The 22,193-nt window shown below is 36.0% G+C and overlaps 1 pseudogene; it reads right to left on the bottom strand.

Moving 5' to 3' along the window:
- Positions 1-1,033: 1,033 nt before the first annotated feature.
- LOC131274674 (rho-associated protein kinase 2-like) lies at positions 1,034-21,622 on the bottom strand (annotated as a pseudogene).
- Between the last annotated feature and the right edge of the window lie 571 nt (positions 21,623-22,193).

Here is a 22,193-nt window from a genome sequence, read left to right as displayed (position 1 = left end):
TAGACTTTGGAAGTCCTATGGTGGGTATACATCACATGTGGGTTTTAATACAGTTATACAGTTAACTAGCTATTAGGATTAAGCGATATGTCTCAAAATAGCTAATCTGAATATAGGTTGGATTTGGGGTTCAGCTTCAACTGTCTGGCTGAGAGAGCAGGTTCCAGCTGGCTGACCCTGGGCCATAGTTCATTACCTAAGAAAGGGAATAAGCATTGTAAAATACTCTGTAAAATCTGGTTACAAACACCCCAGCTTTACATGATAAGCATATGTTTTGCAACATGCTTACTTAGATTAAGACAAACATTACTTCGTATAAATCCATTCCATGTAAAAGATTTAACTCATGAGGCTCAATTTTCACTCAAATCTTCTCAGTCAAAATTAACCAAACTACTTTCCATTTTCTAAAAGCACAAGAACTTTCACAGCATATCATTAACATTCTTCAGCAAAGGTAACATTTATTTCTCAAAAAGCAAACATTTCACAGCATCATGAAGAAAGCCAAATCAGAAATAGCTATTTCACAGAACTAATTAGACTTTTAAAGTTTTTATGGTTTCAATTCTTGCAAGACAAGCAGAAAGAACGGGAGGGATAGAGAAAAAAAGGAATCACATACTATGTTCACAAACTAATACAATTGTAGGATTTTGAAAATATTGAGAATTTTATTTCTCTTCTGAATATGGCTGCTTTGGAATCAATAGAAAATACCAGAATTAGATCCTTTTATTTCTACATGTTTCCTTCTTAAGATAAAAAAAAAATTGTATTTCAAAGGATATTGAAAATTTATAGCCAGTAAAGAATCTGAACATAGCACAGTTCACTTTCATACTTAACATGGGAATTTCAGTTAGAAACTTTTCTGTACACTACTTTTTTTTCACATACACTATAAAAAAACTTAATAAAATTTCAAAACTAGTCAAAAGTAATGAAAGCCCAAGTGCAAACCAGATGCACTACTTAAAAATATTGAAATAATTCATTTTCCATTTTTTGATTCACCCAATTTATTTCTTCAGAAATTAAACACGTCGCCATTATCATCAGCGCCATCAACATCAAATGACCAATCCCAGTCTTTAAAGGCCAAATCAAGCAATCTGCAATAGGAAGTTTGCAAATTTATATATGCTAACACTTTTCAAAAACTAGTTTAATGCTATTATCTAGAAATCATACTTTGAATGTGTTGTAAGCAGTTTAACTTACCCGTCACTGATAACAATATGAATAAAATTAAGAAAGAAACACAGGGAAACCTTCTTTCCCTTTAGAGGTAAATGCATATGATCTTGTTGACCAGTTAAATTTTCCAGAATACCAGTATGCTAAAAACAGGTATTATTAGGGAGTAATAAGACACACACTGCTCCCCTCACTCCCCGCATAAGGATCTAGCCAAACTGATGCCAATTTGATGTGAGAACTATGAAAGCTCAGCATCTGTCGACATTCCCTTCACAAGTGTCCAGAACGTCAGCTCACATCTTTCAAGAATGAAAAGGGGAGATTATATAACAAGAAAGCAGCTTTCTCAATTCTGACAGGACCCGACCTACCTAAAGGGGCACCAGCACTTATGCTCCCCATGAAAAACCACACGTATTTAAGCAGCATTAGCACATCATCTTGGCTCAATAAACCACCCTTAGAACAGGATTCTGTGGTCTTTTCTTTTCAATGCAAAACCTGAACTGTAATATTGCAATCATCTTTATTTTAAAAATAGGAGTAACTTTTCAATGTCTGCAATTGTGGCATTCATGACTCCAGTTGTGTCAACGATTCGGCTAGTCCCAAAGCCTTCCCTGTGGTCACCACTTCGGTGGTTCTTACACTTCAGTGCATGTAATTCACCCAGTGCCATTAATAATGCACATTCCCAGGTGCCACCCCAAGAGGGTCTGATATAATTGGACTAAAGTAAGGACCCAATATCTGCATTTTTACACAAAAGCACCGGAGTTAATTCTGAGGCAGCTGGCTGTTTAGAGAAATGCTGACAAGATCTAGCTGATATGATTATTCTGATTTAAAAGCCAATTTTAATTGCTCTGTTTCAAAAATGCGATGGATGCAGAGCGACAGCTGAGGAAACACACAGACATGCTCATTCACTCACTTCACACTGATCACAGCCTAGTAATACACACTCACTAGCGGCATTTCAGCTCTGCTGCTTGGGAGATAGGTAGGTCGGTATTAGAAGCCCTTCCCGAATATACAAATACCAATTTTAGCATACTTTCATAAAAACCTGCCACTTCATACCTTTTAGAACCTTTGAAACGTGTGCTTATGTCACAATTTCCGATTTAAAATTTGATTCACTAGACTATTAGTGAAATGTATGCCAAGACTCCCCTTAAAACCTCTTCCTCATCCCTGTCCAATCAGGCACCTAATTCTGGTCATTTCAATTTAGGAAATCTTTCCAAAACCTGGTTTCTTCTCTCCATTTTCACTGCCAGTATTGAGTTCAGGATCTCATTAAGTCTGGACATACCAATCCCTTGCTAAAAGTTGTTTATTTCTAGAACAAAATAAAAACTCCTTAGCAGAGAGCACATGGCCCTTTTCAGTCTAGGTCAAAGCTCTCTCAACGTCATCTCCTATTATTTCAGTAGCTTCCCTCTCCCCACCCAACCTATCAGAGCATTGCAAATCCATCAGTAACTCTGAGATATTAGTACCTCTGCACATGACGTTCTGTTTTGAATTGTCTTTTATTTCTTTTGCCTGGAAAACTACTGATCCCTTTTTTCTCCTTCTCTTTTTTTTTTTTTTCACTCAAAGTTTTTTGAAATAATTTCAACCTTACAGGACAGTTGCAAAATATTATAAAGCCATACAGAAAATTCCAATGTACTTCCACCCACATATCAATTTTTAATATTTTGTCACATTTGCAGTATCATTCTAGCTTTGCATCCACCTAAGCTATCTATCTGGTCCTACATTTTTTAGACCATTCTTAATGTCCTCAGGCAGACTCAAAAGGTTCTAATTTTCAGGTAGACAATCTACCAATTTTTGTCTTGGTTTCTTTTCTTTCTTTTCTTCTTTGAAAGTCACTATCTAATCCAAAACCAGACACATATTCACCTGCTTTCTTTGGCTTCATTTGTGGATTTATTTTTTTAGCATTTGAAAAGTTACTATTTTTCTCAATAATCTAACTTTCTAATATATTTAGAAATAAAAAGGAACTAATGTATAGCATTAAAAAAATGTACTGCTTTTGGGTGGCAGGTGTAGCTAAGTGGTTGAGCACCTACTTTGCACATATGAGGCCGTGGGTTCAATCCCCAACACCTCCAAAAAAAAAAAAAAAAAGTAATGCTTTTGGAGAAAAAAAAAAAAGGCCTCCCTAATGTTATATAAAATAATGCTTTAATAGGTCCTCACATTAATCCGTAAATTTTAACTGTGAGAATATTTTGTTTCATAAAACTAGATAAATGAGAACTTTCTGCATTTTTGCTTCATCCTGCAAGACTTAAATGTTGCATTTTTTAAAAAAATCTTCAGGGAAACGGACTTGGCCCAGTGGTTAGGGCGTCCGTCTACCACATGGGAGGTCCGCAGTTCAAACCCCGGGCCTCCTTGACCCGTGTGGAGCTGGCCCTTGCGCAGTGCTGATGCGCGCAAGCAGTGCCCTGCCACGCAGGGGTGTCCCCCGCGTAGGGGAGCCCCACGCGCAAGGAGTACGCCCTGTAAGGAGAGCCGCCCAGCGAAAGAAAGTGCAGCCTGCCCAGGAATGGCGCTGCCCACACTTCCCGTGCCACTAACAACAACAGAAGCGGACAAAGAAACAAGACGCAGCAAATAGACACAGAGAACAGACAACCGGGGGAGGGGGGGAATTAAATAAATAATTATATAAATCTTTAAAAAAAAATCTTCAGGAGAAAAATATTTAAAGAGAAATGCCTTAGTTCAGATTAATATCTTGTTACTTATACTCTCTCCAACAGTCTTCATCAAAAGTTTAGGATTTTATTCACAAATTTTCTAATTTCCCAGCATAGTATTTTAATTTTAATTCAAAATTACCAAGAAAACATTCATCTAGGATAGCAATAGCATTTCTATACATGGCATTTTTAAAATTGCAATTAATTTCTACTAATAGCACTGTGAGACAATGGAGTGTTTCAGTTAAGAGTACAGACTCTGAAACTAGACCAACTGAATCCAAATTTGTGCTTAGTAGCTGGGTAAAACATGGGCACATTGAACCTTTGTATGTTCTAGTTCTAATGAAGGCATTATTATATTCTTACTTGATCAGATGGTTATAAGTAAACATCTCAGAAGAGTGGCATATAATAGACACTAAAAATGCTACTTAGTTTAATAATAATAATAGCTAACACTTATCTATTGTAAAACACTACTAATTTAGAAGAATGGAAGAATTACAAAGAGACTTAAAGGGAGAATCAGAACCTGGAATGCCAAAGAACCCAAAGGAAAAAATGCAATAACACAGAGTTGCTAACAAAGAAACCAAGGAAAAGTTAAAAAAAAAATTAGGTGAATATTTATGAGTGTATTTTTCAGTGCATATGTGTATATATTTGTATATGTGTGTGTATATATTTGCTTATGTCTAACAAAGGCAAACAAAGCCAAATATTTGTTTTTAAGAAAGACACCACGCAAATGAGGTCAATTTAAGCTAGAATGACCAGTGCTAAGGCTAATATTAGGCACTTGTTTTTCATTTTGGTTTGTTTTTAGGAAGTACCAGGGATTGAACCCAGGACCTTGCTCAACTACTGAGCTACATCTGCTTCCCTAAGACTAATACTAAATAAACACAAAAGAAGCACTAGATCTCTAGTTCTAATAATACTAGAACTTTAATTTTTCAACTTTAAATTCTTTTCCTAGATTTTCTTGGGTGATCCTTTTATCGCCCTGTCTGCCTGTATACAGGAGATGCTGTGAATTAGAACGCTGATGCCAAGCACCCAGTCCCAGCCACTCAGTGTGCTTGTGCACGCCGGGAAGACTGAGAGCAGCTGCTCCGTAACACTCTTGCCAAGCAGTAATCTTAATCGTGTAAACGCCTGTAGTGACAGTAACACACCACTTCAGAGTCAGCCATTCTCCCAATTTTGAAAATCTCTGATTGCCTGACAGTTTTCCCTTATTGAGGTGAAAATGTGCCTCTCTCATTGGTTCTTGTTCTAATACATCTTCTAAGTAACAGTTCTTGAAATATTTACTGCTCTTTATGATCCTTCCATATAATTTCTTCAGAAGAGTAAATAGCCTTCATTTCTTCATCTGCTAACCGTATGGCACCTTCAGGTTTCCCACTGCCACCGAACCCATTCCCTTCTGAATACCTTCCAGTTTGTCCATGCTATCTGACAATGTAACAACCAAAATGGAATGCAAACTGTAGGTTTGGCTCATGACAGACACAAATACAATTTAATCATTTCATGAAGCAATGGAGACTCAGATGTTAAAAACAATGGAAATAATGTGCAAAGATATAATAAAATCTGAAGCTATTTTATCAAATGTGCTCATCTTTACTTTTAAAATTTCAAAGAGTATATTAGATGAAAAGTTTCTTAAGAATAGCCTATACATTTTACAGTTGGTTTTGATATTAGCTTTATCTACATGCATAGTTGTGAGAAAGAAATCCCTATTAACTGAATGTTGCTATGGCAAAATGTATAGACCCATTACAAATGGCAGGTGCAGAACTAGGGAAAAAAATCGAAAGCAAATGTGCTTTCATATGACTGTAATGCTGATTTTTTTTGGGGGGGGCAGTGAAAAGGAGAAGGAAAATATTCATAAGTTAGTGACCATAAAAACAGGTTGTATGTAACATTGAAAGCATGCCTCACTTGATCTGAAAATTGATCTGATTCTATGTGCTATAATATATAATAAAATCATTAAGTATAAAACAAATAACACAAAGGAAAAAATATATAAAAGGCCGGAGCTGTTTTTGTCTTAGATCTAAGCAAATTATGTACACTCTAGAGACTCAATCCAAAAGAAAAGTAACAATACCTTTTCCACCTCACAGGACTATTTTAAAGACCAAATGAGGGAATACATGGGAAGTTAAATGAGAGAAGAGAATATATAGGAAAACATTTTGGAATCTTAAAAGCACTATATAATGTAAGATAATAAAAGCATTTTTGCATTAATAGTTTCACAATATTAATAATAGAACTTCAAAAAAATTTTTAAGGTTTTGTTTAAGGCACATGGGATGATGGCCTTCAGTGTTCCTGATCTTTGAGTTCCTTCAGCTTAATTGCTATTGTTTATTACTAATTTTATAATATTTAGTTTTATCATACCTCACACAAAATATTCAACATTTTCACTGCTGAAACACCATTCTACCCTTGACATTCTAAATTATTTCCTTGAGATATTAGTTTCAAGAAAGTTTTATATAAGATGTTTGTGTTAGAGTAAGATTTCTGATAATACAGCCAATGCCCATCATAATGCATATACTGAAGGTCCTGTGTGAGGGAACAAAAAGGACAGCTGAAATTAGAGGAAACTGCTGATCTAGGTACATTCTTTCATCTTTAGCTAACCAAATCCTCATGCTCATTTCAATAATTATCAATGCTTATGAACCAAATGCTGTAGTAAGCTAGTAAGCAAAGAAATGGTTATTCTGACCCAAGATAATTTAATTAAATTGCTTTAATGTAGCCATATAAAAATGGCCCTATCAAAATGTGTTTTTTAAAAATCAGGTTTAAAAATTACCTAGTAAGTTGCATAATAATCACCTCTGTCTTTATAGCATATCTCTAACACCCATCTCAATTATAATGTATTTTCATTTAACTCATTCCTATTTGCATTTGTAAAGTTGGTCTACATTGCTTTAAAGGAGAAACAAGTTACTTTTTTAAACTTGCAGATTTCAATTAAGACAAGATTTTAATTCTGCCTCACAAGCCATCAAAAATAAAATTTTACAATATTAAATGCAACTCTGCAACTTATATACCAGACACTTAAAAGGTTTATGTGCAGTGTTAATCTATTATCTACTATATTAGCAAACATATTTACAGAATCCTAAAATATTAAAACTACATACATAAAAATAACAAAACCCTTTATATATATTTGGTTGCATTTAATATATCTGTGTGATTTAGTAAATAAGTCTATATTACATTCATCCAAATCAATGAATAAGGCATGCATACTAAAATAGTTTCAAACATTTGGTATTCCATGGTCCATTAAAGTATCAGACAATGGAATACCATGATGAGGAAAATTTGTAGTTTGAATATAAAAAGCAAAGCAAAATATATGAAATAAATTTAATTTTTACCAAGTTGTAATTTATTACCTTGGTTTGTTTGGAACAAGCTGTCAACTTGGCCACCTAACAGACTGGTTTTGTTGTATCTTCACTGAAGATTCTAGGAGATGACTGTGCAGAAGGGTCTGGGGCTGGAGGTTTTTTAGGTATCTTTTTCACCAAATGACTAACCCACTTTTGCTGCTCTTCTGTAGAATTTGCTAATAACAATAGATTCTTTGCCATTGAAATATCATAATACACTATGAAGAAATATTTGGAAAAAAATTAATGTGCAAAAGTGATCAGAACATAAATAATATTGGTTGAAGAAGCAGTTTACTATTTACCTTTGCAAGGTGCTATAATCTCCTCTTTTTTGTCCAGGTGATCTTTATGACATTTAATATGGCAGCGATGGCACTCTAAAGCAGGAGGTGGTTTAAACATATGCCACAGTGGCTTCATACAAGCCTCACAGTTAGTTGGGAATCGATAAAGTGTAGGAATAAATTCATGTCCATTGTGGCAAATATTAGATTTTTCTCCCACTGGCGCCACTGGAAATTCTTGTTCCTTCTTACTTTCTCCTTCTTTGGCATATAGAATCTAAAAATACGAAGAATAATTAACAAACATAAGTTATTTTTTAATGTATTAACAATTTTGATAATAATAAAATTAACTTATTCAATGAGAAGAAATGCCTAATCAAGCACATATGTGAAAAAAGTTATTAGTCGCTTTGGGTCATATTTGAAAAGAATAAATCCTGTCCAAATATTGGCTCCTCATTTACTTTATAATATCTTACAATGTTTTTGCAACATTATTAAAATAGACCAGTAAAAGGTGAATTTACACTTGACTCCACATGGGAGGTGCCCAGTTCAGTTCCCGGTGTCTCCTAATAAGAAGAAGATGAGCAGACACAGAGAGCACACAATAAACAAACACAGAGAGCAGGCAGCGAGTGCAACCACGAGGGAGGTGTTGAGAAATAAATAAATCTTAATTTAAAATTTGTACAGTACACAGTGTAAACCATATAATGTGAACTATAGGCCATGGCTAGTAGCAATGCTTCAGTATTTGTTCGTCAATTGTAATAAATGTACCACACTAAAGATGTTGTTAATGGGGAAAATTGTGGGAGGTAGTAGAGTATATGGGAATCCCATATATACTTTTTAAGGTACTGGGTCCAAGGATTGAAACTTGGACCTTGTAAGGGGGAAGCTGGCACTCAACCACTGAACCACATTGACTCCCCTGAGTTGGTTTTTTCATTTGTTTGGTTGTTGTTTGATTTAATGTTTTTAGGAGGCACTGGGAATGGAACCCAGGACCTTCTATGTGGTAACCATGTATTCAACCACTTGAGCCTGCCCCCCCATAGAAATATTTTTTTATATCTCTCCCCTCCCCCCTCTTTGTCTGCTCTCTTGTGTCCATTTGCTGTCTGTTCTTCTGTGTCTGCTTGCATTCTCATCAGGTGGCACAGGAATCTGTGTCTCTTTTTTGTTGTATCTTCCTGCTGTGTCAGCTTTCCGTGTGTGTGGCACCACTCTTGGGCAGTCTGTGCTTTTTTCACGCTGGGCAGCTCTCTTTGCAGGGTGCACTACATGCACATGGAGTACCCCTATGCGGGGGACACTGTGCATGGCTTAGCACTCCTTGCATGTGGGCCAGCTCACCACACAGGCCAGGAGGCCCTGGGTTCAAACCCTAGATCTCCTATATGGTAGGCAGACACTCTATCAGTTGAGCCACATCCACTTCCCTCCCCTATATTTCTGATGTAACTTTTCTGTGTAATCTAAAACTTCTTTAAAAATAACAAAAAAGAGAAGGAACTCAACAGCTAATTGTTGGTTTGACTAATCTGAAATAATGAAGTAGTAAAGAGAAGAATTTGACTTCACTTTCAATTGGAAGTAAAAGGGCAATCAGGTACATAAATTTAAATTTAGAAGTGACATTTTTAACTTTCTAAAGAGTTAAGCATAAAACCAAAAACAGAAGTTTTGTTTGTTTGTTTTTTTTAAGAAAACATAACCAACCTTGGACAAAAGGATAGCCAAATACTAGAAACATGATATAAACAGTTTACAGGCTTTAACAAGTAAAAAAGGAGAGAGAAAACAAAATAAGCAAGAAAGTTACAAAAGAATGAACCATGTTTAAACATGACTAAAACAGAAAGAAAATGTGAAGAGGACTGAAGAATAAAGATTTCTGTCATGCCATATGAGAACCTCTAAAAGTGAAAAAACAAAACATCCAAAACCCAACATAAAACCACAAATACAAAACAGACAAGCAAACAAAAACTATGTTTACCTGGAATATCCTTGGAATTTCTTTAGCATCCGCTCTATATACATCTGTCTGTGTAACTGGTTGAACATGAAATAACTTGCTATGAAAGATTTTTAATAAAATAAAAGATTTTTAATAAAGGGGTAAAATATTACCAAAAGATCAAATTACATTGGTTGTCCTATACTTGTATCAGAAGTTAAAATTGACTATTGTAACTCATGTTAAATGCTCATAGGTTATCTTGTTCTATTAATTTAATCATTCCTTGAGATTCTTAGAAATTCTTAAAAATTTCTTAAAATTCTTAGTAAGTCATAAAGTTATTTGAAAACAACATACTGAAGACCCATGAAATAGAGATGTTTTAGCTAATCTTACACTACAATAACTGGACAGAAAAAGTCACATTACCCTCTTACCATATTTTAAGAGATAAGATTAGATGGAGTTTCTAAACATTCTAATAAAAGCACTTACTCTATATCTAAAACCATGTATGGGTTAGAATGTTCTTTATCGTGTTCACTGTCATAGAAAAGAATCTTCTCACTGCTTACAATCACATACTGTTAAAAAGAGGGAAGGAAGGAATCAAGCATGATTAAAGTAATTACATACATTATTTATTTTTCCTTGAAAATTACATTCTATATTAGCCATAAAAATGACATAAAATACTGAAAATAACTAGAATGTACTTAAAGTATCTTCAGAAAAATCTTTTATTAAAGAAATAATAAACTTTATAGATGTTTTAAATAAGCAAGTGGAGGGGAATGAAGCCGAACACTTTTTGGACTGGTTTAGCTTTGAGATTCTACAGCATTAGTAACCGTATCAGAAAATAAACATAATAACATCAATAATCACAGTAACAGAAGAAAAGGAATAAATGGGGCATTTCTATAATATTCAGAGTTGTTTTCTCACTGAAATAGTAAACACTAAGGTCAATAGGCTTATATTTTCCTAATACTAAAACTGGTTTTATTATTACCAAAATATTAATGATTAAAAAGATTTACAAATAAAATTAAATCACATCATTCCAAATCAGAAAGTGTAAACAAGTTTTATATGTTTGGAAGTTTTAATTACATAGATTATCAACTAAAAAAGTGAAATGGTTGTAGCAAAACCAAAAGGGGGATAAAAGAACCATTTTGAAAAGTACTAATTATCTTTCTAGCCCACCCAAATTTCTGTGTTGTTCTGCAAAGGCAGTGAAAGCCATCCTTCTAATCTTGATTCTGTAAATAAGCAGAATAGGAAAAATAATAACAATTCTTCTTGGATAATGAGGAAGATAATAAAATTTTAATCTAAAAGTAACAAAACAAATCAAATACGCCCTTCAGAATTTATCTTTGTACACTATCTAGTATCCAATAATACAGGATCAGTATAAGCAAGTTACACAATGCAAAACAAAATCCAGGCTATGCCACTTTGGGAAAACTCTATAGTTTTATGATGCCAAATATCCCATTAAGTAAAATCATGCATTTGCAAAGTTCAGCAGAAAAGTTACAAAGAAAGCAAACTCTCTATTCTCACCAGTACACTTGCATTAGAATCCTTTATTTTCTTCCATTGGAAAAAGGCCTAATATAGACATAATGCACACCTTCTGTTTTTTGTGGGGTTTTTTTTGGCACATCTTTCTTTTTTTAAAGATTTATTTTTTTAATTTATTTCTCTCCCCTTCTCCACCCCCCTGTTGTCTGCTCTCTGTGTCCATTTGCTGCGTGTTCTTCTTTGTCTGCTTCTGTTCTTGTCAGCGGCATGGGAATCTGTGTCTCCCTTGGTTGCATCATCTTCTGTGTCAGCTCTTTGTGTGTGCGGCGCCATTCCTGGGCAGGCTGAACTTTCTTTTGCATTGGGCGGCTCTCCCTACAGGGCACACTCCCTGCGCTGGGGCACCCCATGCAGGGACACCCCTGCATGGCAAGGCACTCCTTGCAAGCATCAGCACCGCATGTGGGCCAGCTCCACACGGGTCAAGGAGGCCCAGGGTTTGAACCGCGGACCTCCCATGTGGTAGATGGACGCCCTAACCACTGAGCCAAGTCTGCTTCCCTGGCACATCTTCTTGAGGAGTAAATATTTTAAATGAGAAACTGTGTAGGTAAAACGGACCTTTAAAGTGGCTACAATAAAATGAAATAAAATTGTTTAATTTATAGATCAAATTTGGTTAAAAGGTAGTAATATGATCAAAAGATTTCTAAGTTCTAAGAAAATTAAAATTCTCGTTGAAAGAAAACTGAATGCAACACTGGAATTTAACAGCATTTGCTCAGTATCTTTTAATGAAATAAGTATGTGAAATAAGCACTTAGAGAAGTTATTCTAACAGTGAAAGGCTATCACTTATTTCACATGTACTCTGTGTCTGAACTGTGCTGGATGCTTTCCCTAAATTCTCCTTGATCCTTACAATGACACCATAGCCCAGGAATTAACTTCTAATTTGGGTGAGAAAGCTGAAGCCTTGAAAGGGCACACAGTGATGCCCCTCTGATGCCAGAGCCGATAGCGTCTCTCCTCAGCAGCGTTCCAGACAGGATGGTGGAAGCTGTCCTGATGGCTGTTAACCCAAAGACTGTCCTCACAGACAACACAGCCTCTATGGTCCAGCACCGTTAAGTCAGGAGCTCACCCATTCAAGGGACTGAAGGACCTCTAGCGACAGGACAGAGACTGAATAACTTTATCACTAAGATCTAAAACAACTTCAATTTTAATAACTTTGTGTCTTATATTGTATTCTGATTATTTTGAAATGCAGGAAATATATGAAATATGCTCCTGGAAATTGTGATGACAACTGTAAATAACTCTATTTTACTCTGATTTCAGGTAATAAGGGCCTACTTTTACTTTGCCTTAACTGATTAGACAAATTTCCAGAATTTATATTAAAGCTTTTTTGTTCCTATTCTTGTACTACTTTTGTATTAAACAAAATAATTTCATGTATTTTCTATTTGGCTTTTTCATTTAAACTATAAGCCCTTTCAGGAAAGGATCAGGCCAAATTGTCTGGTATTCCTTTATAAGACTGACTACATAAGTTCAATGAAATGCTAAAACACATGCTCTAGGAGCTTTTTCTGAATTGTCACTTTTGATATGAAACTTCAGGAAGAATTTCTTCTTGGTTGAAAATCATAAGCTCTAAAAACTATAAGGCTCTGCTCCATTTCTTGTAAATTGGCAAAATAAAATAATCTAACAATTATATTGGCAATCCAGTGTGAAAATACCTTGAAAACAAATGCTTTTTTTCATGCAAGAGTTAATTTTAACTAAGCAAGTTGTTAGAGTTAGTGAATATTAATGTTATAAAGTTTTTTTCAAAAGGACTGAAATTAGGGAGTGGGAAAAACCCCAAAGGTAAAAGGATTTTCGGGATGTCACCTGTACCACTAGATTCCGATGAAATGGGTAAGTAAGGCAAGGATTCTTCTGAGTAAAAATTAGAGCCAACAAGTAAGTGAGAACTGGAAGGCTTAGTGGCAATATTGAGAGAAGTAGAGCAATGGTGGTAGGTGAATGACATGGATTCCATAGCATGTGACTGAGTGATATGAACTAAACACCCAACATAAAAGGAAGTAAGAATGCAGAAAGAGATTAGGAGAAAATAAAAAGAGCTATTAAATGAGTTCATTTTTAAAAAACTAAAGTGGAGCTTGCTTTTGTATTTTTTTATGAAATATTTTGCCCAAAATCAACAAATACAATAAGTTTAATATATTATTTAAATCCCTACTCCAATGAATAAGTTTCCCTATAAAGTAATGCCAAATATTTTCCAACAAGGGCAAAGTCAGTCACAAGGCTTAAGACATCAATTCATTTATATTTGTGACAGAAAGCTTCTAATAAAAATATACACAAAAGGCTGAAACGAATATGTACCTGGAAACCCATCTTCTGCCTCAGCATCCCCTGGTCCACTGCCTACGCTGGAACTATCCAGACCAACATGCAAGGCCTGGAGCTGTGAGCGCAGCTGCTCAGTGTCACTGTCTTTACTGTCCAGAGTCATCTGCAGTTCTATTTGCATCTGGCTCTCCTCAGGGATTTGCTACAAGGAATTAGGCCAAATTATGTTAACTGGATACAATATAGCTCACAAATTTGCTTCTTAGCTCAAAAATAATTAAGGAATATTTTTGTTAAGTGTTCTACAACCAGTGAAATATACACAGGCAGATAAATAATTCTACTTCTTAAAAAGAAGTCTTCAATATAAGGTCCAAATGTATTCTTACAGCCTGCATTTCATTCAGTTCTTTCTCATACTTGATCATCTGCTGAGTCCATTTTTCACGTTCAGATTTAAGTTCCATATGTAGCTTTCTATTCTCCTTTTCTTTTCTCCACACATCTGTGTCACTACCATGCTCCTCAGGTTCTTTATGATTCATGATCTCAGCCAACTTACTCACAGCCTTAAAAACATAACTAAGTAAATAATTTATGTCAGTGGTTTCCCAGCAACTCACCAATAGCAAGTTATACACTTACTAAGCATCTCCTTCCCTACATACAAGGCTGCAAAAAACATTTAATGTATCACTTAAGGAGCCTGCCTTTCCTCATTACTCATCATCCTTGAACCTTTCACATGACAGACCCTCAACCAGGATGCCGGAAAATGGTCATTATCATTTGATTTCTTAAAAGTAGAAAAAATTATCAGCTACAATAAAGAATGAGGAGGAAATGTGATCATATACAGAAAAATTAAGAAAAACTTCCATAAACAGCTACAAACAGTGGTTAATCAAATCTAATTTTGCCCAATCTGGGAAAAATTAGTTACCTTTGTCTGTTTGTTCACAACAGCAAAACATTCAATGACTAAGGCTTCCAATTTGTAATGCCAGAAACGAGAAGGAAAAAATCTCTAAAAAACATTTAAAATCGTATTTAGATTCCGTTACACGTACTTGAATTTTGAGTGTTCTCTCTGTTAACAACTGTTTCCCAAGTTGTACTTGAATTGCTGCTGCACTTTTCTCTTCATCTTTCAACCTTGATAGTTCTGAAACATGTAAAGATGTAAAATTATATTGATAACTACAGCAACTGACAAAACATTAGGTATACTAAAGTTATACATAATAATACATATGCTCTTGAGCATCTTTCAATTTGTTATTTAATTCTTCTTTCTCATTTGCAAGATTGGCAACATCACGAGTTAGTGTCCTGTTTCTTCAAGCTGAGAAATGAAAGGAAAAAAATAACATCCCAATTTACAAAATTTAAGGTATAATTAAAGGCAATAATTCAAAATGAAAACACTCTAAAATGCTGCCAAAACTCCTGTTTTTTCTAACTACATCTATCTCTACACTTCCTGCCTGTGTGCTACCTTACGAAACTTGATCCTTGACAAACATTTTTCTAAAATCCCAACAGACTTGGAATGTACCCTGGGAAGTAAAAAAAAAAAAAAAAAAAAAGAATTGTCCTTCTCTCATAAACCCTTAGCAGTTATTTTTATTGAGAAATAATTAAGGACTGAAACAAAACCCTGCATGTCAATCATGTAAAATAAACTTACTTCAACACTGTCAAATTTCTTTCAGACAATTGTTTTTTTTTTTTTTTTAATTAATTTTTTTTTATTGACTTTGTAATAATGTTACATTAAAAATATATATGTGAGGTCCCATTCATCCCCACCCCCCCCCACCCCCCCTCTCCCCCCCCAACAACACTCGTTTCCATCATCATGACACATCCATTGGATTTGGTAAGTACATCTTTGGGCACCTCTGCACCTTATAGACAATGGTCCACATCATGGCCCCCACTCTCCTCCATTCCATCCAGTGGGCCCTATGAGGATTTACAATGTCCGGTGATTACCTCTGAGGCACCATCCAGGGCAGCTCCATGTCCCAAAGACGCCTCCATCTCTCATCTCCTCCTGCCCTTCCCCATACCCATCGTCCACCATGTCCACTTTTCCCAATTCCATGCCACCTCTTCTATGTGGACATTGGATTGGTTGTGTCCATTGCACCTCTATGTCAAGAGGAGGCTCAGATTCCACATGGATGCTGGATGCAGTCCTCCCATTTTCAGTTGTAATCACTCTAGGCTCCACGGTGTGGTGATTGTCCTTCTTCAACTCCATCTTAGCTGAGTGTGGTAAGTCCAATAAATCAGATTGTAGGTGCTGGAGTCTGTTGAGGCTCAGGACCTGGCTATCACATTGTCGGTCCAGAGATTCAAATCCCCTAAATATATCTTAAACCCCAACGTTAACTGCACCTCCGGCACATTAGCATGAAAGACTTATGAAGGGAGATCCCATCTGAGTCCAGATTCATCACACATACACACCATTTCCAAAGAGGGGCCATCTGCCCTGATAGTTAACCCCATCGGCCATGACCATAACTCTCATGGGTCTCTTTAGCCTTCAAAGGAACCATTATCTGGGGGTTGTATCTGCTTTATCTGTCTCTCTGACTCTGCTCAGTTGTGCATGAGGGCAATCCTTCTGCCAGCCTCCAGACTCTTTTTTAGAAACTCGTAGCCATATAAACTCATTTCTCCTTTCCATTTCCCCCTTACTTTAGGTCAAACAGCATTTTAAAGTCATGGTATTTTATGTAGACATGGATATTCTGCTGATCCGCATTGAACCTTCCGTATAAGGTCCTTTTCCAGTTGCATCATCAGTTGGTATTTGATAGTGGTCCCTCGTTGCCAGGGAGGCTCATCCCCGGGTGTCATGTCCCACGCTGGAGGGAAGGCATTGCATTTACATGCTGAGTTTGGCTTCGAGACTGGCCACATTTGAGTAACATGAAGGCTGACAGGAGGAAATTCCCAGGCACAATGTTGCTCTAGGCCTTGTTCTTATTTTAGGTTTATCAGCTCACAAGCATAGTCATTAGCATCAGGGGCTCACCGTTGAACCCTCACTCCCTCCCGGTCCCCGCCGCTGTACCTGGGAGACTGTCGCTGCTCCCCTAGGGACCACGACAGAGCACCACTGGCCAGGAACCCAGTACCCCCCCTGCTGTGGTTTCCAATTGTTGCCACCATGAGTATATCCAATCATTACCATGCACCCTGGACATATGTTCTGTATAGCTCCCTGTCAGCCATATATCACCTGTCATTGGTATCCCATACCAGTATTCCTCCTTTGCCATTGTTGAGACACTCTGTGATCCAGAACTCCCCGAAATTTGAGGCCCAATATAATGTCATGGTCCCTTACTAGGGAATGGCATATAGCGATGGGTTTAAAGGATAGATAAAGAACTTGGATAAAGTTAAATAAAGAACTTAGATAAAGAATGTTGACTTGAAAAAATTTCCACATCCTATCCTTTTTCCCCCCCCCCCCCTAATTATTCAGCATTTCTTCATAGGAGTCCTAGACCACAGCAATGCATATATACAATATACAGCACTCCCATACATCCATCACAAAACCTTTTCCCTTCCACAGCGATACTCTTGCACCCTATTCACATCATATTTACTTAAAGTGATGTACAGAGTCTGAGACATTAGCTTTCTAACAAGGTAATATCTGTGCTTACATTATGGTGCATACTTTAGGATACACAGTTCTTTACATTTTTAGTTATCCTATGTTTTACATTATGGTTTACATTATCAGTCTATCATCTCCTATATGTTATGGTGTAATATTACATGTTTTATATCCATCCTTGTGTACTCTCAAGAAACTCCTCTCTTGCCCCCCATTTACTTTGGTTCCACACATTTAGCGTCCATTTTCCCTTCCACCTTGGTGCCCACAGTGACAGCCAACCTCCGTTTCCTGAGGAGCCACTTCCAGAGATAGATGGAATAGTGTTCAGGGCCTAACCTGCTCAACTGCCCCAATGCCCTGGGGGCCACCCTTTCTCTCGAGGGATAGAGTTCCCTCTATTTGGTGGCATCAGTCCTCCCCAGGATGTGGGTCCACCCCCACTCTCACTACTTGGGATTCTACCCCATGGTGTCACCCACTCTGGCAGAATGAGCATTTAGACATTCCCCAGGAGCCCGTCCTGCTTCAGACCCTCCCCTCCGAGCATTCTAAACCGGTAACCCTCTTTATTATATTTTGTTATGATTTTCTCGGCATTTTACTCTCCACCACCTCCTGTCCCTCTCCTGTGTTCGTATGCTACCCCTCCCTCCCCCCACTTTTGGGCACCGTTACCCAACCGTCCCTCCCCAGCCACCCTCAAACCCGTAAAGCCCCAACAAAAGGTAACCCCTTGCCCCCATTTTATCTCTTCTTTGTGTTCATACTTACCACCCTCTCGTCTTAAATTGCACCCCTGCAGACATCGGCTCATATCCTTCCTCCACCCTCCGATTTCCTGTAAGCCTATCGTTCAGTCTCTTGCTATCTAGGGCAGCTTGGTTATTTCATATCATTGAGGTCATGTAGTATTTGTCCTTCAATGTCTGGGTTGCTTCACTCAACATAAGGTTCTCAAGATTCATCCATGTTATCACATGTGTTTGTAGTGTGTTTGTTCTTACAGCCGAGTAGTATTCCATTGTGTGTATATACCACATTTTATTGATCCACTCATCTGTTGATGGGCATTTGGGTTGATTCCAACTTTTGGCAATAGTGAACAATGCTGCTATGAACATTGGTGTACATATATCGGTTTGTGTCCTTGTTTTCAGTTCTGCTGGGTATATACCCAGTAGTGGTATTGCTGGGTCATATGGCAAATCTATGGCTAGTTTTTTGAGAAACCGCCATACTGTCCTCCAGAATGGTTGGATCCTTCTGCATTCCCACCAGCAGTGGATGAGTGTTCCCCTTCCTTCACATCCTCTCCAGCACTTGTATTCTTCTGTTTTTTTCATAGCTGCCAATCTTATGGGTGTAAGATGGTATCTCATTGTAGTTTTGATTTGCACTTCCCTGATAGCTAAAGATTTGGAACATTTTTTCATGTGCTTTCTTGCCATTTGTATTTCTTCTTCAGAGAAGTGTCTGTTTAAGTCTTTTTCCCATTTTTTAAATGGGTTGTTTATCTTTTTATTTTCAACATATAGGAGTTCTTTATATATGCAAGTTATAAGTTTCTTATCAGATATATGATTGCCAAATATTTTCTCCCACTGTGTGGGCTCCCTTTTTACTTTCTTGACAAACTCCTTTGAGGTGCAGAAGGCTTTAATTTTGAGGAAGTCCCATTTATCTATTAGTTCTTTTGCTGCTCGTGCTTTTGGTGAGATATTCATAAATCCATTTCCTATTACTAGGTCCTGTAGATGTTTCCCTACACTGCTTTCTAAGGTTTTTATGGTCTTGGCTCTTATATTTAGGTCTTTGATCCATCTTGAGTTGATCTTTGTATAAGGTGTGAGATGGTAATCCTCTTTCATTCTTCTACATATGGCTATCCAGTTCTCCAGACACCATTTGTTGAATAGGCCACTCTCTCCCAATTGAGAGGGTTTGGTGGGTTTATCGAATATTATGTGGCTGTATATGTGAGGTTCTATATCAGAGGTTTCAATTCGATTCCATTGGTCTATGTGTCTCTCTTTATGCCAATACCATGCTGTTTTCACCACCGTAGCTTTATAGTATGTTTTGAAGTCAGGTAGTGTGATTCCTCCAATTTCGTTTTTCTTTTTCAGTATGTCTTTGGCTATTCGGGGTCTCTTTCCTTTCCAAATAAATTTCATAGTTAGTTTTTCTAGTTCCTTAAAGAATGCTGCGTTGATTTTTATTGGGATTGCATTGAATGTGTAGATCAGTTTTGGTAGGATAGACATCTTAATAATGTTCAGTCTTCCTATCCATGAACAAGGAATAGTCTTCCATTTATTTAGGTCTTCTTTGATTTCCTTGAACAATCTTGTATAATTCTCGTTGTATAAGTTCTTTACCTCTTTAGTAGACAATTGTTTTAAAGTAAAAAAAAAATGTACTGATGAAGTTGATATTCCTTTGTGTTCCTTCCAAATCCTATTCCTAATCTTTCTTCCTAAAGAAAATTTTATTATGAATTATATGTTTATTCTTCCCATTTCATACTTTCATTACATACATATGAAACCAAAAATAACATGTAGTGTGGTTTTATGTAATTTAAATTTTTCCATAAATAGTATCATACTGCATTTATCTTTCTGTAATATTTTTCACTTGACAGTACAAGAATTATCCTTGCTAGTATACATGAAGATATAGCTAATTCATTTTAACTGATGTATGGTAGTTTCAATTTCTGCCGTATTTCATTTACCAATTCAATATATTGGTAGATATCTTGGGTTTTTGCTATTACCAATATTTAAGCTGCTATGAACATTGTGCCTGAGTTTCTCTAGCACATTCATCTTAAATCAGAGTTTCTTTGGATGATATTATATGAATATTTAAAATTTACTGGAAATTGCCATGCCATGCTATACTATTATCATATTAAACTTCCATTCTCCACAATAGTAAAGAACAACATTTTCCAGACATCCTTCAAACACGCAAAACTGTCAGATACTGAATTTCTGCCAATGTAATGGGTATGAAGAAGTATTTCAAAGTTGCTTTACATAGCCATTTGCTATGTAAAGTTAAGCCTTGGTGCGTCTATTTCAGTTTTCCCTTAGAAACTGCCAAATTTTTTTGGATTATTTAACTTATTCTTACTGAGTCGAAGAAGTTCAGTACATACTCTGGATATTAATCCCCTGAATAAGTACACTACAAATGCGTTCTCCCTATTATTTATTTATGTTGTGTTCTGCCATATATAAGTTTTTGATTGTTCTCTTAGTTGAACATTTTAATTTTTTATAATTAGGTTCTTAAGATAGGATTTACTTTTGTGTACAGAATGAGATAAGGGTTTAATTTTACTCCTTTCCATATAAAAATCCAATTATTCCAACCATTTATTGAATCTGTGTCCTCTCCCATTTACTATCCTCAGAATGACTACTGTCACAGTAAAGCCCTTAAGAAAGAAAGAAATCCATCTGAAAGTCTTCTGTGAATCAAAGTTCAGGACTAGGGAAAAAATCATAGGGACTAATGCAAACTCTACTATTTGATAGTTTACTTCTCTTAGAAATTTTCACTGTAATTTTTTTCAACCTCCATATAATTGACTGTCTTATGGGAGTTTCAAGATTCTTTTGAACCAAGCTTTCGGTAAACAGAAAAAAAAAGGCTTAAATTGTTTTCTGCTTTTGGTATTCTCCTACTTAGTCCTTTAACTGTGAATTTACTAATAAGTAAAGTTTTTGGAAGTAGTTCTCTTTTGAGTTAACATGGAGAACACTGAGAAGATGATGGTTAACTAGATTAAAAATCTGGTAGTGAACATATACAATTTTTCATTTAGATTAGTACTTCTACAATGATCTGTGATAAAATATTTAAAAAGTACTAACAAGTTTACTTACAGATGCAATTCTGGCATCTTTTTCAATAAGCTCCTGCTTGTGTCTAGCCATCATCTCTTTGATCTCCAGCTTTTTCATGATTTTCTCTTTTTCTAAGTCAGAATATTGTTCTTCAGCAATTGAACAAGCCAGTTGCTCAGAATCTGCTTTGGTCAAGGTGATTTCCAGTTGGGCAGCCAATGAGTCCCTGTATTTTAAAGAGAAATTCATTGAAATTTTCAATTTTCATCATGAAGTCAAAGTTTTTGCCTACTTCACTCATCAACAAATACTCATTTGGTGTATACCAGGCACTGTTCTAAGAGCAAGGTATATAAATCAATAAATAAAAGAGACAAGAGTCTTGTCCTACCTTTCATCCTGTAATTCTTTACAAAGTTTGGTCTTTTCTTCACATTCTTCTTTAAGTTCCCTAACCTGTGTTTTACACAGGGTCCAAATAGCAAAATAAAATAAATAGCAAAATAAAATAAATAGCAAAATAAAATAAAATATTATCAGCATCAGGAATATTATTTTCACATTCAGAACTTGTCCAGACAAAAAATTACATTAAACACAAATGTTTTCTTGAAACTGAGTTTGAGCAAATTAAGTTTAAGAGTTTTTCTTTTTTCCAATAATCAATTGATAAACTCAAGTTCACCCAATAATTTAGAGGATTTTTAAAAAAAAATCTTCTAAAAAAGAAGTCTTTTGACAAAACTTTCACCTGGAGATCACAGTGAGATTTCTGAATGAATGACAGATTGGTAGGATGGATGAAGAAGCAAGGAAAAATATTACTAATTTAGACAAGAAAATTTTGGTGGCTAAAATCAATGGATCAGAGGTGGCAGTTTCTACTTCATATGTTAAAACTGATTTTTAAAAAGTACAAATGTTAAAATTACAACTTTTTCCTTATGAAAACAGATCTTTCTAAATAAGCAATGCTTAATAAGCTTCATAGGGAATGTGTATGTGCTCATAACTACTTTTCTACCAGTGATAATGAATTTCTGTTAAACTATCAACGTTCTCTTGCCTAGTGCTCTTTTCATCCGAGTTGTGTGGTACAAAATATCCTGTCCAA

Source organism: Dasypus novemcinctus, chromosome 19 (assembly GCF_030445035.2).
Source record: "Dasypus novemcinctus isolate mDasNov1 chromosome 19, mDasNov1.1.hap2, whole genome shotgun sequence".
Taxonomy (NCBI): Eukaryota; Metazoa; Chordata; class Mammalia; order Cingulata; family Dasypodidae; genus Dasypus; species Dasypus novemcinctus.
The sequence above is the reverse complement of the archived record's forward strand: the minus strand, read 5'-3'. Positions and strand labels throughout refer to the sequence as shown.